Below are 17,799 nucleotides of genomic sequence, written 5' to 3' on the forward strand. Positions count from 1 at the left end.
TGAAAACCCGAAGATCCGTGAGAGAGAATATGGTTTTTCTCTAGTTGCAATGTGAATAATAAATGAATTTAGTTCAGAAATCTATTTATAGTCCTGAAATATTTTGGCATAAAATATTTTTATCCTGGAATTCACTACTAGAAAAACAGACTTTTACGACGCTCATTGCGCGTCGTAAAAGGCTCAGACGACGCGTAAATGCGTGTCAAGGAAGGCCCTGTCATAAAGAGAGACGACGCGCATTTACGAAGCTCATTTACGACGCGCAATTACGACGCGTGTTTACGACACGCAGTGCGTATCAAGGATGGCCCTGTCATAAAGGAAGACGACACGCATTCGCGTGTCGTAACCTTACGACGCGCGTGTTAATGACACGCAATGCGTATCAAGAAAGCCCCTGTCAAGAAAGGCCATGTCATAAATGAAGATGACACATATTTTTGCGTATCATAATTTTAAATGTTTAAAAAAAACATTATTTATAGATTTATTAATTTTCAAAATAAATAATACATTAAAAATATCATAATACAAATTAAAATACCATAAATAACAAAGATAATTCATTTCACTAATATATCAAATACAAATAATTATTCCAATAGTAAGTAAATGTTATAAAAAAAAATGAACTCATTTATATACAATTGCATCATCTAGCTTACTATGTGCCAACAACTCTTTGTGTGTCTACTTTTGCTTGAGTCTCGTTTCCTCCAAAGCTTCTAGCCATGGCAAAATATGATATCTTGAGTCTCGTTTCAAGAACCAACATCACCTTCAATCACCTAATTAAACTCTAATGTTGGTAGACTGAGAGTTCCAGAATCAAGTTTACATCCATCACCTTCAATCACCCAATTAAACTCTAGATCTTCTGTTTTTTGAAAGAAATTGGTGTTTGTAATCTATAAACAAAAAAACGCAAAGACCAAGGTTAACATTTGTTATATAGAAAGCACAACTGGACATATGAATATATAATATGCAACATAAACATTTTCATGAAAATGATATAGACAAATAAGTAAGAGCGATGATATTGATACCTTAATTAATCCATTGGTGAACGAAATTTTAATTGGTTGATAACAATACTTGACCTCTGAAAACAAATAAACAAAGGATCGCATCATAATTAGCTCAATGAAGTAATTCTTATACATTGTCTCTACCAAAAGATTCATCATGGAAACATTTTTGTTGGAAATAACTAAACAAAAACCTAAATACTAAGCAAAAAAATTATAGTAATCACCATTTAGAGCAGGATGAGGAGTCCGATCAGGCCATATGAGACCATTTAAGCAGAAATTTAAGTCATTTGGTGTATCTCCAAAGTCACCTCCATATGCCCAGTATTTGCTACCATTTGCATTTTCCTTAAGTAACCCGTGAAACCATATGCAAATGTTTAGAACTACCCTTGCACCACATTTACAATTTTATAAAATTTTATATGCCCAGTATTTGTACACAACCACAGCCACCTACTCCATCTTATTTTCTATATATATATATATATATATATATATATATATATATATATATATATATATATATATATATATATATATATATATATATATATATATATATATATATATATATATATATATATCATGCAAATGTTTAGAACTAACCTTGCACCACATTTACAATTTTATAAAATTTTATATGCCCAGTATTTGTACACAACCACAGCCACCTACTCCATCTTATTTTATATATATATATATATATATATATATATATATATATATATATATATATATATATATATATATATATATCATACAATTACAAACACAAATAACTCACCTGTTTATTTTCGAGTTAGGAAAGTAGCTCCATAACAAAGTCTAACTAACTATGAATATTATGAAACCAAATCAAGCCACAAGTTACAAACTGATAAACAAAGTCAACCAAGTTAAGATTAAGATGATGGGATCTAAAATGCATCCAGCTCCTGGATAACCATAAGGGGTAAGAAGGTAAAATCAGTTGTAAAAAAAAAAAGAATAATAATGTATATGCATTGGTAAAAGGGTAAAAGGGTAAAAGGGTAAGAAAGTAAACTCATTTGTAGAAGGGGATAAATCAGTACTTGTCCCAATTCACACTCTAGAATTCCAAGTATGTTTACTTAAAGATTAAAAAGTTAACAACTTACTTTGAGATATTCAATTATCATCTCAGGTTTGAACTTTTGATCTGATTTTGACTTGTTGACTAGCTTATTGAGAAGCTTAAGAGCTTCACGATGCATGGAGTTCTATTTGTAAAGCTCCAATAAACATAAATAATGGTTTCCATTTCTTAATATTTCCTCACATATTTTCACATCACAATAATTTAAACTTTTTAGTAAATCCAAAGCACCAGTAGATTTTGAGGATAAAAGCAAAGCTTGTACAGGTGCAGGTGCAGTGTCTAATATTGATGCCATCTCTCTAGCACCTGAGTCAAGGGGCATGTTGACCCTCCCATGAAAATTTAAAAAAAAAATCAAAATTTTTGATACTCTACACTCTAAATAATGTTAAATTGTTACCTTGTTTGATCTTTTGAAACAGACTATGAATATAACAAACGCATAATATAACTAACATAAGCCCTCCATAATCATATCTTAATTTACTACCTGTTGTCCTAATTATACAATAATATAAGCTACATTACACCACAAACACAAAGAGGACAAATTAATTTTATATCTCTATCATTTCCAATTTTTCATTTCCATTTCCATGTGGGTCCCATCTCATGTTCAAGAGCAATAATAAGTAAAAACAAATCCCAGTCCTCTAAACTCTTAAAATAATAAGTTTTGTTTATTTTTCTTCGAACACTAAATAAAAAGAAACAAAAGGCAACACTCAACTCATCATCCACATGCAGCAGGTCTTTCTACAATAGGGATGAGCAAAGGAACGAACCGGCCGGAACCGGCCCGACCCGGGAACCGACTTTGACCGAAACTAAGAACTGAACCAGACCGCCGGTTCCACAGGTTTCGGTTCTTGTTGGGTCTTCGATGTTGGAACCGGTCCTCGCGAAATAGTAACATATTTTGAGAAATATTTCGGTTCCGATTAAACAATTTATTTGTGAAACCAAAGAAGACATACCTAGGGTCTGTACATGGTGTTTATTCAACCGGATTAATGTCTACGCATCAATGTTTAACAAGATAATATGTACTGAAAATGAAATATTACATAGGTATTTCACGGATTTCGAGATGAAAAATGAACTAAATGAAATAAGAACACAACACAAGCATCAAAACTCCAGTTGAGATAACATCACAGATATAAGTGGTATAATGGTCATATTTTGAAAGACAATAAGGAACAAGCATTAACAGGGTATTGCACAATTGGTTTAATTTCTATTTAATCTTATGATTACGTGGTTAAGAAGTATCGTGTGTGTGTGTGTATATATATATATATATATATATATATATATATATATATATATATATATATATATGAACTCAAACAAAGAAAAAGGAAAACACGAGAGATGAAACTTAAAATGAAATCAAGATGGGGACATGGGTCAATAGAGACACACAAAGTGCGATAGATGCAGCCGAAGAGATCAGATGCTGATCAATTCACGAATGGCGCCAACAGGTGGAGGAATATTTCGTGGGTTGTTTTTTGTGGAATGCTGCCAAACAAAGTTTTTTTTTCTACGTTGCATGACGAAAACATCTTTGATATGGCAGATTATGTTTATTTAGGTCTACATGATTTGGGTATTGTCCGGTTCGGTTCCCGGTTTTGGGCCGGTTCTTACCGGTTCTCGGTTCCGAGAATTAACAATATTATAGTATCGGTCCCGGCCCGACCGGTTCCATCGGGTTCCGGTTCCGGCCGGTTCCCCGGTCCATATGTTCATCCTTATTCTACAACATAACAACAGATTTCTCGGGTTGCCAAAACCACACATCATGTACAATTGACAATTTTGAGCATTCTTACCTATAAGATCTTGAGAAATATACATTACCTCTCCAGTATAATGAGCAATTATGAAATTTGAGCGTGACAATTTTGGTTTGTTAAACCGTTTATGTTTACTGAATGTCTGGTAGAGCTTCTGTAAAAAAATTTCAGGAGTTGACTTGGGAAACATAATGGAAACAGAAATAATCAGTCAGTCATGAGCTACTAACAACCTTAGTCAACATTAATACAGAGACATATTATCAATATTTCTGCACTCGTAACATATCTAAAAGCATATTATCAATATGGAGAAAAAATGAATTATGGATTTATTGAGCATGTACCTTTAAATGATCAAGTTTGTCCACTACACCAAGGTAAGTACCAGGAGACTCTGTCTTACTGGACCCATGCCTAGTAAATCCACGAACATGCATTTCGTAATTTACCAGATCTCTCTGTGCAAATGATAGGGGCAGATCTCCTTCCCAGTCAAACTAAGTCAAAGAAACAAATACAAATCAAAACTGAAACAAGATATAGTTTGATGTGCCATCTGCCATGAGATGAAAAGTTATAAAATAAATATACTCCCATGTTTCTTAAAACAAATTGATTGTGTCAATTATGTGCCATCTCCGATCTTATTGGTAAGTTGATCCAGAGGTATCTGCTCAGTAACTCTTTTCTGCATCGAGTGAGAATGGAAAAAGACAATTATGCCCATGAACGAATAACTTATTATGAATCTTAGTACAGTATAACCTCTATGCAACAAGGGTGGTCCAACATAGTGTTTTAATTGCAAAATTGATAAGAATTGTTTGCTTATAGAAATATACTGAATAACACCAATGCCATGTATGCGTGTTTTGGACTGCAAAAAATTGAAAATGAAACAAAATTCCATTAAGGGATGGTAAATAAAAAAAATCAAAAAATTAAGTACCGATTTTGAATCGCATTGTAGTTGGTCTTCAGACCATAGAAATGCCAGGGCGGCTAGGGTTTCTCATATCTCATTTGTGTTTGAATACATGATTAATTAAAAGGTGAAGATTGATTCAGTAAAGGATTAACGGAGGTCTACATGATTTAGTTTAAAAACACAGTAAAAAGAACCATAAACGAACAAAGATTTTTGCATTATAAAATCCAAGTTGTACCTTTCACGTTAGATTAAGGAATGGTGTGTTGTTTCGGATGAGTGTTCATATCTACAAATTTGGAATAGATGAGACGGATCCACGACTCCAACTTGTGCTGGCCCTCGAGTTTCAAGCATCTTCATAAAAAATAAGACGATTAGGGTTTAAGTGTGTATGTGAGAGAGGGAAAGAAAAAGAGATGAAGGATGTGAGACTGATGTGCCTTTTGAACTTGAGGACGATTAGGGTTTAAGTGTGTATGTGAGAAAGGGAAAGAATAAGAGATGAAGGATGTGAGAATGATGTGCCTTTTGAACTTGAGGATGATTAGGGGTAGGGGTTTTTTTTGAAATCAGAATGGATTTTGAGGGTTTTTCACATCATCAGAGAGAGAGAAGAAAGCAGCTCAGTTTCTTATTCAAAAAATTGAAATTTCTCTTCGAGGTTTTTTATGTATTTTATGCGTTGAAAACATGAGAGTGGTAGAAGATCGATTGAATTTCATGACCAACTCTTCCTTATTCATAGTCCTTTTAAGAAGAGTGATATATACCTTTTAATCCAACATAAAACCATATTTCTGGTAGTGGTGGCTGCTAGGGTTTCAGAGAGAAAGGAGATAGAAAATGAAAGTCGTCGATTGTTGGAGAGGAGAGAATGAACAAGTCTTCAAAAAATTTGGGGATTTTGTTTCCCGCCGGCCCCTTAGTTATTAAGGAGGGAGCGCGTAATAAAATTTTATAAAGCGACATATATACACGACACCCATTTAATTTAGGTGTCCTCCGTGTTTGTAGTTTTTTATGTTGGACACAAATGTTAGGGCCGCATAAATGCGCGTCCTCTATCCTTCAAATTTTGGAAATTAGACATCATTTTTAGGACGCCCAAAAAATGTGTATTGTAAATCACCGAGTGTCATTGTTTGCGCGTCATTAAAGGGTTCTTTTCTAGTAGTGATTGGACTCTAATATTATGAAGTTTTGAAATGCTCAAGTTTCACAAACCCATGAGCATCCACTCTCCTGATATCTCCTTAAACGTAAACCCTAATGTACACAAACTTATTCGGAAAAGTCTGAAATTCATTGAAACTGGACTAGCTACTATTGAATAGATAATGTTCGTACAAAATGGAAATTTCGAGTTGTCACAGGTTTCATCAAACACCCAGTAATGCATAGAGCTTAGAGATCCATCCGAATAATCTTGAAGCACTGGAATTTGTTTGACCTGATTTGTGGCAGGCCACATCACCACCTGAAGGGGATGACCAGTTTTAGGATCAATGACATCGGGATAATGCTTTATCACAGATTCAGCAGTTTTCATCGATGGGAATCCCTTCTTCACTTGGTCTTTCGGGAAATGCTTGAAGTTGGTTGCTTGTTTATTGTTTGTCGGATTTAAGAAAGGAGATTGAGACAGCTTCGAAAGATCCACCCTGGTCCAAGAATTAAAGGCATGACTGTCCTTGTAGAGCTCTATATTACCGCTCTTTCTCCTTACAATCTTCATTTTCAAGGGATCATGAAAACCCCAAGATATAATTCTCGACCTATCACCATATGTGTCTCTAAACCTTGCGGCCTTGAGATCTGTTACAGTGATTGCGGATTTGCTCCCAGGTGTGGTTTTCTATGATGCTTACCTTGGGCACATGACACACACTTTTCAAACGTGATAAAGTCTTTGACAGGCTAACCACGGACCATCTCATTCTTTGCAAGACGATTCAAGTTCTTGGCATTAGCATTACCAAGTCTTCTGTGCCACGGCATTGCAATTTGTTCGGAGATCTTTGAGAAGAGGCACGTAACTTGTTCTAAAAGATTGCTATTCATATCAATGATGTAGGCATTCCCATCCCTTTTATATTTTACAAGTATCCACTCTTCTGGAATGATAAAGCATGGCTTGAGAATCATGCATTCCTTATCAGTGAAATGCATAGAATAGCCTCTATCACATATCTAGGATACACTCAATAAATTATGCTTCAATTCGGGAGCAAAGTTGACATTTTCGAAACTTAACACCCCATTTGTAACAGTTCCCTTTTGAGTTATTTTGCCTCCGACTCCACCCGCAAAGGAGATATATCCCCCATTAAAGGATTGAATGTGGTGCAGTTGGACGATATCTCCTGTCATATGCCGGGAGCAACCGATGTTGACAAACCAAGGTTTGACGACATTCCCCCGCAACTGTCCCTGCAAAATGTGTGGGTTTAGTTAGATTTGGGAACCCAGGTCATTATGTTCCTGGGTGGTCCTGACGCCTTCTCAGATTTATTATCATTTACGGATTTTTCAGAGGACACGGATGATAAATTGGAAGCTAATTTGGGCAACCATTGATAATTAGGTTTTCTAATAGTCCCGGGTGGTTTTGGAATCGAATGTTTATTAGTTTGCTTGACTCACTTGGGTTTTCTACCAGATTTGGTTGAAGACCCACTGCTGCTTCTTGACGAAACCGACCCTAGCTTGGCAATGCTCAGTTTTGGCAAACTGCTTGGGACTTTGTTATGAAAAACCTTTTTATCCTTTTGAAAAACAGCCCGTTTTCTACTCCGATCATCTTTCCAATCATCATTCTGAGAACGACTTCTAGAGGACTTTCTAGTTAAAGACCTTCCTCTGAATTCGTTCTTTCCTCTTGGAGATTCAAAGTGTACAAACATACGATTTTCACAATTTCTAGCTATATGACCACCAATTCCACAATTGAAACAAATATGTTTGTTATTGTTATAACTTGTGCTACATTGATCAAATTTGTTTTCCATACTAACACCCTTGCTTCTCTCATAAGAACAAGAACAAGACAAGAATTAGGTTGTGAGACAAGTGAGGGTACATTAGATGGAGAAACTTGTGAAACTGGTGGTTTTTCAATATTTTCATCACAAACATTAGCATTGCCAACCACATTATTCAAAACATTATCAGACGCTTGAAAACCATTCAAAACAGTATCAGAAGAAACAGAAACACCACAAAAAAATTGTCACTTGAAACATCATAAAAATTATAGTCTTTATTTAAAACTAAAACTTCAGGTTTAGATTCGGTTTTATTTTCAGAAACAGATCCTTCAACTTCGTGCTTTGACTGATTCAAGGATTGATCTGCAGGAGAAGTAGAAATGTTAGCACTTTCAACATTAATAAATCCACCCGAAACAAAACCAGATGGCTTCCATAAACCATGAATGATTCATTGGCAATCTCTTCTTTGGAAAAAGGTTGAAACTGATATGTATGATTGAAAGGAGGAGGCACTTGATTATACCCTAGATCCTTTGATTGATTTGGTTTAAATTGCATGCAGTGGTCTATCATATTTGCAACTACCTCACTCGATACATCAAATTTTCTAAAGTCAAAATCAGCAGTTTCAAATTTTCCCTTTAAAGATTCAATTTCAGCCACTAGTTCAGCGTTTTGTTTCATTATATAGTCATAATTTTCGCATTTATTATTGTAGTCTTCCTGAAGTCTCCTAAAATCCTTTATTTTAGATACTAACTGGTCCTTAAGAGGTTTTTGTCCTTTTCTGATTTGGTAACCTTCATATCTAAGGTCCTCTACTTCCCTTTTTAGTGAGTCGTTAAGCTCATGGAGAATTCTAAGGTTCTCTACTTCTCTACCTAATGTCTCAATTTTCTCATGCAGAATTTTAACATAATCAATACAAGCTTGAGAGCATGAGGGTATACTTACCTCGTTTTTATTAGGTTCATGAGAAGAAGATACCATCAGTGCGAACTGCAGCTTCATCATTTGATCTTCAGCTGCAACAATCTCTGCCGGAGCATCATCACCAACCTGTGCCAAGTGAGGATTTTCAGGTCCAGATATGTTCAATGCTTGCATCTGATCCTACCAATCAAAAGATTGTGCAACCATGGCCTTTTCGTTGTTGACCTGAGCACCACTTCTATCGTTTCCAACTACAACTATTGTTCTGTCATTGCTTAGTCTTCTGTCTGGTTGTGGGCAATCACAAGCAAAATGCCCTGGCTCGTGGCAGTTGAAACATCGCAGCTTCCCCTTGCTGAACCCAACATTCTTGTCAGCACTCATCCCCTAGTTGTTCTTTCCGGTCTTCTTGGCAAATTGTTTCGCCCTGAAGACTGCCATGGCAATTTGCCATGTGATATCCATCTCTTCGACATCTTCAGGGTGAATCTGATCGAGATCAGGAAATGACAGTTAGGGTGGAAAATCTCCAGCCACAAGTGCATTGTAGCAGTTGACAAGCCTTGTAGCAAGAGCAAGGTTTTCATCATCTTTTGAAGAAGAAGCCAAATTTGACGAGGAAGCAGCTTGAGCAGCCATGAACGATTGATTCTGAGAGAGAGGCACGACTGATGCAGCAGGAAGAGAAGAAGCTGACGGAGTAGAGAAGGACTGAACCTGAGCTTGTTGAGCAGCAAATGATTGACCTGTAGAAGGAAAAGTGAGAGATGAAAGAGCATTGTTAGAGGAGATCCCAAGGTTCGCAGCCGAGTATGAGTTCACATGATTTATCTCTCACTGTTTGTCATCAATATCACAAGCCTTGATGACAGCCATTACTTCAGCAAGAGAAAGTGGGCTAAGATCCTTAGTTTTCTTAATGACAACTACATTCATGTCCCAAGACTTTGGGAGAGCATTTTATTGTTTATCTCAGACTTGGTGTAGAAAATCCCTGCTACAGTCATTTCAGTATTAAGAGTTGTGAACCGCTGCAGCTATGCTTCAAGAGTCTCTCCAGGAACGTAGTTAAACATATTGAAACGTTGTCGCAGCATATCTTGGCGACTCTCCTTCGTATCTTCGTTCCATTCATAGACCTCAATTAGGGCTTCCAACAAAGCCTTGGCAGAAGTGTACTCCCTGAAACCTTAAGCAATGTCTGGAGATAGGGCCATTGTCAAAGTGGCCAAAGCCTTTTCTTGCTCTTCAACCTTCTCGAAGTCTTCATCTGTATAATTTTCAATCTTCTTGTCAACCACTTGCCCTGCAACAGTAGTAGTTATTCTGACAGGATCTTTTATTATGCTTCTCCTGATTTTGAAGTCCTTCCTCTTGATGTATTTTTCAATTCTATACTTCCATTCTGGGAAACCTTGAGCAGACAGGAGTCTAGGAATTCGGGTGGTTGTGCCCATTACAAAATCCAGCTCGTGGTGGTGTGTTTGACTTTGAGAATCCATTATTATTATTTAATTAATATGAAACAAAAATTAAATTATTTACGATTAAATTAAGTTTCTGGTCAAACACAGTCAAAAAAATATTTGCGGCCGTAAACAGAGTTCACGGTCAGAGGAGAGTTTGCGTCCGTAAACTCCGAGTTTACGGTCGTAAGGTGTTTACGGTTTAAAGTTCATGGTCCAAGAACAATCAGTTTCCAGTTTATGAATAATCTTTATTCACAGCCCAAGAACACAATTTATGGTACAAGAACTGCGAAGTATTTGCGGCCGTAAACTGAGATTACGGTCGTAAGCTAAGGCCGTAAGCTCTAAAACTTGAGAGAATTTGCAGATTTTTGATGAAACTGAGAACCCTTTTGCAGCAATCACCAACTTTAGTCGCAAACAGATGAGAACCCAGTCCAAAATCGATTGTAGAGTGCTTTTGACGCTGGTTTTGCTCTGATACCAATTGTAAGGTCCTGAAAGGATCTTGCTCTGATACCAATTGGACCCTGAAGTTCCATCGAACTTCCTCTTTTCTCCAACATCTATTCTTTCCAGACCCCTTTCCTTCTGCTGGGCCTCCACATTCTTAGCTGCACGAACAGCCGTTTTCAGAGTAGTTGCCATTTTGACTGTCGGACCAAAGTCAGCAGGCAGTCCGTTAGCAAACCTCTTAATCTTGGAGAGTTCCGTCGGCACTAGGTACGGAAACAACTTCATCTTCTTAGTAAATGCAGTAGCATAGTCATCTATGCTCATCTTCCCCTTCTTTAAGTTTTGAAACTCATTGTTCAGATCAATCAAATCTATCTCCGAACAATACTGCACCCTCAGCTGTTCCAAGAACTCCTCCCATGACATTTTCAGGGCTTCTCCTCGTGGCATAGCATCTGCCAACAACTTCCACCAACTCAAGACCCCAGTCTTCAGTTGTCTAACCGCAAAGACGGTCTTCTGTTTGTTGCTACAGTCGCAACTTTCAAATACCATCTCCATTTCGGAGATCCAATCCATTATCTCAACAGGCTTTAGGCTCCCAGAAAGACTTGGCGGTTTGGCGCCCAAGAAGTTCTTGTACATTCGCCCATCCTTGTTGTTTCTCCTTTCCGGATCGTTCCTTCGTTCTCCTTGAGTCCCAACTTGACTCACCATGCGACTATTGTTCCCTTCCTCCGATTGCTCGGGAATCAATTCAGGTTCCTCAATAGGTATGACAGGTTCATCCCTATTATTATGCAACATTTGTCGCATCTCCTCCCTTTGTTCGGCTAGCATAGCCTGAATCATGGCTTGCACCGCAGCCATTGTTATTGGTTCTGGTGCTGCTGCTACAACAGGTATCTGCTCAATCACTGGCGGTTGATTCCTGTTTTCATCCGCGTTTCCAACGCCACTCCTCGTTCTCACCATTTTGATCTACACACCGAATAAGGTGAAATTAGATCCTCGTTCACGATAGATATTCAAATCATCCTTATCACTCCGAAACGTTTACATGCTAGTTCTAATAACGTAGACATACGCTTAGAATCCTACACACATAAGGTTTCCAGATCCGGTCGGCAACAGACCGTAGATCCAAACAAATAATATCATATATGTCAACATATAACATTTAGCACATAAAGCATTTTAGGCAACTTTCCTAAAATAAACTAGTGCTCGTGTCTAAAATCCAACAGACACACACTCATCATTCCATTTAGCATTCTAAGTTTAAGTCTAGAAATCCTACAAATTCCTAGTTCGCTTAAACTAATGCTCTGATACCAACTGTGACATCCCCAAAATCTCGGCCAGAAAAGACCGATTTTCATTTATGCTTTTAAATAATTTCAGAGTAAATCCTTTTGATTTGAAAGAGTTGCGGAATTTGTTCCCAAAACAAAACATGATAAAATAATATTTATCAAAGCATTTCATCAAGAGATGCATTTCATTATATAATCAAAACTCGGGATGTCATGTTCCGATACAGACCATAAAGCATAAACGATAAACATTACAAGTCATTCAACAAATATATACATATACAGACTTGTAAACAAAACAACAAGATGATCCATCCATCTTACGCCCTTGTGCCACTTCCTGTAATACAAATAAAACTGAGTGGGTCAGGCTTGGGAGCCTGGTGAGCATATAGGGTTTTCAACCCACAATAAATAAGTTATATTTAATTTCACCAACCAATCACTATCCTGATTACCCATTCCCGTTATCCTCACTTTACGTCCCTAAAACAACTATCTCAAGGGACCTAATCTAGGATTTTCATCGGGACGGACATTACTGCGAAGGGGTTTCCTCAACAATAGATATCCTAAAGGCAACCATGAGGGGGATAGAGTACACCGGTGAACACATCGTTCACAACACCTACAGGTTATGAACCTGCTAGCGTTCCACTGGACTGTCTAGAAAGAGCCCGTGGTCGTTATCCATACTCCGCTGAATAACTAGATCAACAACAACAACATCGAGGCCTCTCATCTGTTTATTACACACCAACTATCTACCCATGTTCTACCCAACATATTAGTAGATAAAAATATATATTTTCATACGTAGTTTAAAAACCTGTATATCATTTTCATTCAATATATATTCCACATAACAGATGAGGCATACCACATAACACGTATTTCATAAAGAAATAAGCAGATCTATAAGATAGAAGAGAGTGAATACACATTCACACATAACACAACCAAATATATACACATAGCACGTATTTTATATATAATACTTCGTATTATTGTATTTGGAAGAAATAACTACACACTCACTTGATCAGAAGACGATCCGACAGCACTACGGCTTATAGAAGTAGTAATCCACAGCAGATCTGGAAGATCTCCTCAAAAATCGAACTTCTCGCGGGCAGAGCTTCGACTCGGGAACCGCACTTCTCGGGATCTTCGGGATCTCGGGACTTGCCTCGGGGCTAGAGTATGATACCGGGGCTTCGGGGTAGCTTCGGCACGAAAAACGATGCAAAAGACTAGAGAGAAGAGAAGAAAATGAACAAGAAATGAGGCTGCCTTCGGATCCTTTATATAGAGGCTGGAACCTCGGAGTACGCGGGGCGTACAGGCGTACGCAGCGCGTACGCGTCCAAAATCGTCATTGCATGCGTCATCCGAAGTGTCGACACTATCGGAGTTACGCGATAGCGTAACCTCGTACGCGGGGCGTACTCCGGATTACACCGGTGACACGGCTTCGGATAATACCTCCGATTTTGAATTAAATAAAAATACAAAATGATTAATAAACTTCGGAAATTCATAACTTCTTCATACGAACTCCGTTTTCGACGTTCTTTATATCCACGGAAAGGTGAGACCACGCTCTACGACTTTCGTTTAGACTCCGTCGGCTAATTTTGACTTTATTTTTATTAATTATTTTTAATAGGCCGCGACAGAAACTTTCGTTATAAATTCATAACTTCTTCGTTTGATGTCCGTTCTCGCCTAACTTTTTATCGCTTCGATACCAACAATGAGATCTTCGATTCTCATTTAGATTGCTTCGGCTAACAACCGCTCGATCTTAATTCGAGTATTTCAGGTTGTATACCGCTAAGCCGGAACTTCGATAAATCATAACTTCCTCATACGAAGTCAGATTTGGGCGTTCTATATATATTCGGAAACCTCGTTTCGACTACTACAACATTAACCAAAGATATTAAGTTTATTTTACACTTAAATTTTGACGCTTATTTTTATTCTTAATTAATCAGACCACATAATTAAGCAATTAAGCACAAAACACATAATACTCAAATAATACATTCTTATTATTTCAAAACGGGTTACAAAGGTTAACCTAGACTATTATATTGCTAAATATGGCAAGCCCGGAAACACAGACGTTACATCACTTACAGCGGATTTTAAAGAAAACCGGGCTTTGCTCGGAGCAGCGTTTCCGAAATCGAAAGACCCTTTTTCTCGGGACTCTGGGAGCCTTGGGGCTTCCCTAGGGTGCTAGGGGATCACCTAGGCTTAGGGGAGGGTTAAAACCCTTAGAGAGAGAAAGAAATCTAGAGAGAGAAGGAAAATGGTGTGAAAAAGTCGGAGACCCTCGCCCCCTTTTTATACCCTGCGAGGCCTCGGACTACGTTAGGCGTAGCCGAGGTACACTGGGCGTAAGGCTTGCATCGTACAACATGTGTCCGAACAGGCTTGGTGCGACGTGGCTGCATGTGGACCGAGGAAGGCTAGAACGCGGAGCGTAGGGACTTCGCACGCGAGGCGTACTCGGACGCTAGGCGTCTTCGGATTACGCGGGGCGTATGCGAGGACAGGTGTCGCCCATCCGAAGTGAGGCGTGATCAGCAAGCGACAGTTGAGATTTGGCCACGTCATCGCATCTAGCAACAGCTTTGCAAATTCGAGCTTAAACTTTAAAAATTCGTAACTTTCGCATACGAGATCCGTTTTCGACATTATTTATATCCACGCGAAGGCGGGAACGTACTCTACAACTTTTGTTTAGACTCCGTCGGCTAATTTTGATTTATTTTAAAAGTTACATTATTAACAGGCAGAGACAGGATTGGTCCGTTAAATCCTCATAACTTCTTCATCCAATGTCCGTTTTCGCCCATCTTTTTCTCGTTATGCTACTCTTCTCGTTTAGGTCGTGTCGGTTAAAACCGCTCAATCTATTATTCGAATTTCGGGTTGTACACTGCTAATCCGAAACTTCGAAAAATCATAACTTCCTCATATGAAGTCAGATTTGGGCGTTCCTTTTATGGACGCTCTCGGTTTAATGTATTCTATGACTTTCGTTTAGACTGCTAAGGCTAAATCTCACTCTATCATAAATTCACTATTTACGCTTCCTGGTATCGTGTCGGTTCCGTCGCGAAACTTCGACGGGTCATAACTTCTTCGTTATAACTCGGATTTCGACACTCTTTATATGTACGGAAGCCTTGTAACATATACTTCAACTTGGTTAAGATTATTTATTCTAAATAATATATTTCCGAAAAGTCATATGTGACACTTTTTTGCCTCTAATTTGACTAGGTCGGATCTGCGGGCGTTACAATAGCTTACGGCCGTAAACTCATTATAGTGACCATAAACTCCAAAAAAAATACTACAAGCTATCAAATGACCAAAAGAACCTATTACATGGAAATCCTAGACCAAACCACTGGTTGGACCCTTCAAAGAATGTGGCGTCTTGGATGAGCATCTGGGTGCACTTCACGCTAAGGTTATGGCTATTATTGGAGCTCTCACTCTTTCACTCCATGAGTTTCGTGCTTGTGGAGATCCTGCATTCTTTAGGGAGAAGGAACCTATTGCCATTAGGAGATGGTTAGAAGATATGGCTAATGCATTCAAGACAAGTTTCTGCCCTGAGGGGTTGAAGGTCATATTCGATTCCTGTCTTCTAATAGACAGAGCTCGAGATTGGTGGGAGGAGGTAGACTTTGCTTTGGGAGGCGAGGCCCTGGAGACGATGACTTGGGATAAGTTTGTGACTTGATTTAGGTTTAAGTTCGCACCAGATATTGAGGTACAATAGTTGGCGAGGGAGTTCCAGGACCTTTGTCAGACGATGAAGATTATGGTGTGGCAGAGATCACCGCCAAGTTCCAGGAGTGGGATCTATTGGTTCTGCAGTATGCAGCAAATGAGGAAATGAAGAAGGTAAGGTATCATTATATGTTGAGGGATGAACAGGGAGTTCGTGAGTATTTCAGGGTGTAATACCCTGAATGATATGATTTCTAGAGCCCGAGAGTGGGAGATCGATTTAGAGCACCTAAGGCAGGGGGAGCCAGAGCATGTGCAGGTTGAGAGTCCTACCAAGAGACCCAAGACTTCAGATCAGCGATTAGGGGACCAGAAGGGTCGGGGTCAGTGCGGCATGTATAGGAAGCCACATGATGGGGTGTGTCGTTCTAGGGGCATGGGTTGATACAAATGTGGAAGGTTTGGTCATGTCATTCGGGATTGTCCTTAGGGGACAAGCCCATTATGTTTTCACTTCAACCAAGTGGGCCACAAGAAGTCTGACTATCCGATATTGAGGAGCGGGGCAGTGAGTGCACCTGCTATGGTTACTTTGAGGATCACTGATGGTCATGAGGGTAGGGCAGGAGCCCTAGTAGAGATGAGTTGAGCATTGTAATGTTAGTTAGGGGACTCCAGGGTTCAAGCAAGTGCTATTGCGGGTATGTCATCTAAGTGTACATGCAACCTATGGATCTATGGCTTCATACTATTACACTCTATAACTAGGCACCGGAAGAATCGAAACAACAAAACGATTTACCTAAGTATACATGAAACCTATGGATCTATGGCTTCATACTATTACTTATACCCTATGAAAACCGAAAATACATGGAATAATACTAACCTCTTTAGTAACTAATGATCTTCGAGCTTGACTCCTTGTGTGTGCCACCTTGTTTGGATGATGAGGATCCAAACCAGAATCCCTCTCTTGGTTCACACCCAATGAACTCAAAAGAGTATAATCAAATATTAAACCAGGAGGGATGAAATAACGAAAAGTTCTTCCACAATGAGGGAGAAACATGGTGGCGAATATTCAAGGCAAAATAAGCAAAGAGGAATGAATCCTCAAGACCCTATTTATGGCCTTGGATACGTCCTAGGGTTTTATCCTTCCACCCATGTGGGATGGGATAGGCTAAGAAAGAAATTCCCTTTATCCAAAGGGAGATTTCGTCCAACCCCCTTCCTTCTAGGGTTCTGGAATGTTCCCTGATCAACCAACTATTGATTAACTCACATTCAACCCTTCTATTAATTAAACTGTTAATTAATTCCCAAATTGTTTTCCAATTTTTCTAATTAATTATTAAACCATAATAATTAATATACTAATCAATCCTATTATTTATCCTACTCAATTTTGAGTCTTGAGGGCAACCCAAGAGGACCCTACTATTATTAGAAATGTCACCAGTTAGTTAATGACATTGGACACACTTCCAACACGGTTCTAGCAGGTGCTATTGCGGGTATGTTATCTTTTTCTTTCTTCTTGTTTATTATATTTATTTATATTGCTTTGGAATTTTGTATTGGTTTATGTAAGCATTATCTATGGCTTAGTTCTTTGTTATTATCTGGTTTATATACTCAAGAATTGTTACATGCCATTTCTAAATGCCATGAGTCAGTAGTGGGTCGTATCTTGCTGAGCGGGTTTCAGTTAGTTCAGTTGTTGTTTCGGTTCTTTGATGGGTTCAATTCAGGGGTATCGTTTGGATGGTCTATGGTCGATTGGCAGATTAGCTCTCCAATGAAGTTAGAATTCAGTTGTGTTAGCATTTTAACATATGGTATCGGCGGTCGTCTATGGAAGAACCTCTCTATTCAATCACTATTGTTGCTAGGGAAGGAGCGGTAGCAAGAAGACAGTGAAGGTAGTCGCATGAGCTTGGTTGGTTGTTGGAAGTGCCAATGGAATTTATT

The 17,799-nt window shown here is 38.4% G+C and overlaps 1 long non-coding RNA gene across 2 annotated transcripts; it reads right to left on the reverse strand.

The window, feature by feature from the left end:
- Positions 1-570: 570 nt before the first annotated feature.
- On the reverse strand, positions 571-5,784 carry LOC111897178 (uncharacterized). Of its 2 annotated transcripts, none has more exons than XR_002852124.3 (5): positions 5,670-5,784; positions 5,135-5,253; positions 4,313-4,656; positions 1,053-1,108; positions 571-911 (listed from the first exon to the last, which is right to left on the reverse strand). It is a non-coding gene; the product is annotated as an uncharacterized LOC111897178 (long non-coding RNA). The 2 variants fall into 2 exon arrangements; XR_006191860.2 differs by having other exon boundaries at positions 4,313-4,845.
- Positions 5,785-17,799: the final 12,015 nt, after the last annotated feature.

Source organism: Lactuca sativa, chromosome 5 (genome assembly GCF_002870075.4).
Source record: "Lactuca sativa cultivar Salinas chromosome 5, Lsat_Salinas_v11, whole genome shotgun sequence".
NCBI lineage: Eukaryota > Viridiplantae > Streptophyta > Magnoliopsida > Asterales > Asteraceae > Lactuca > Lactuca sativa.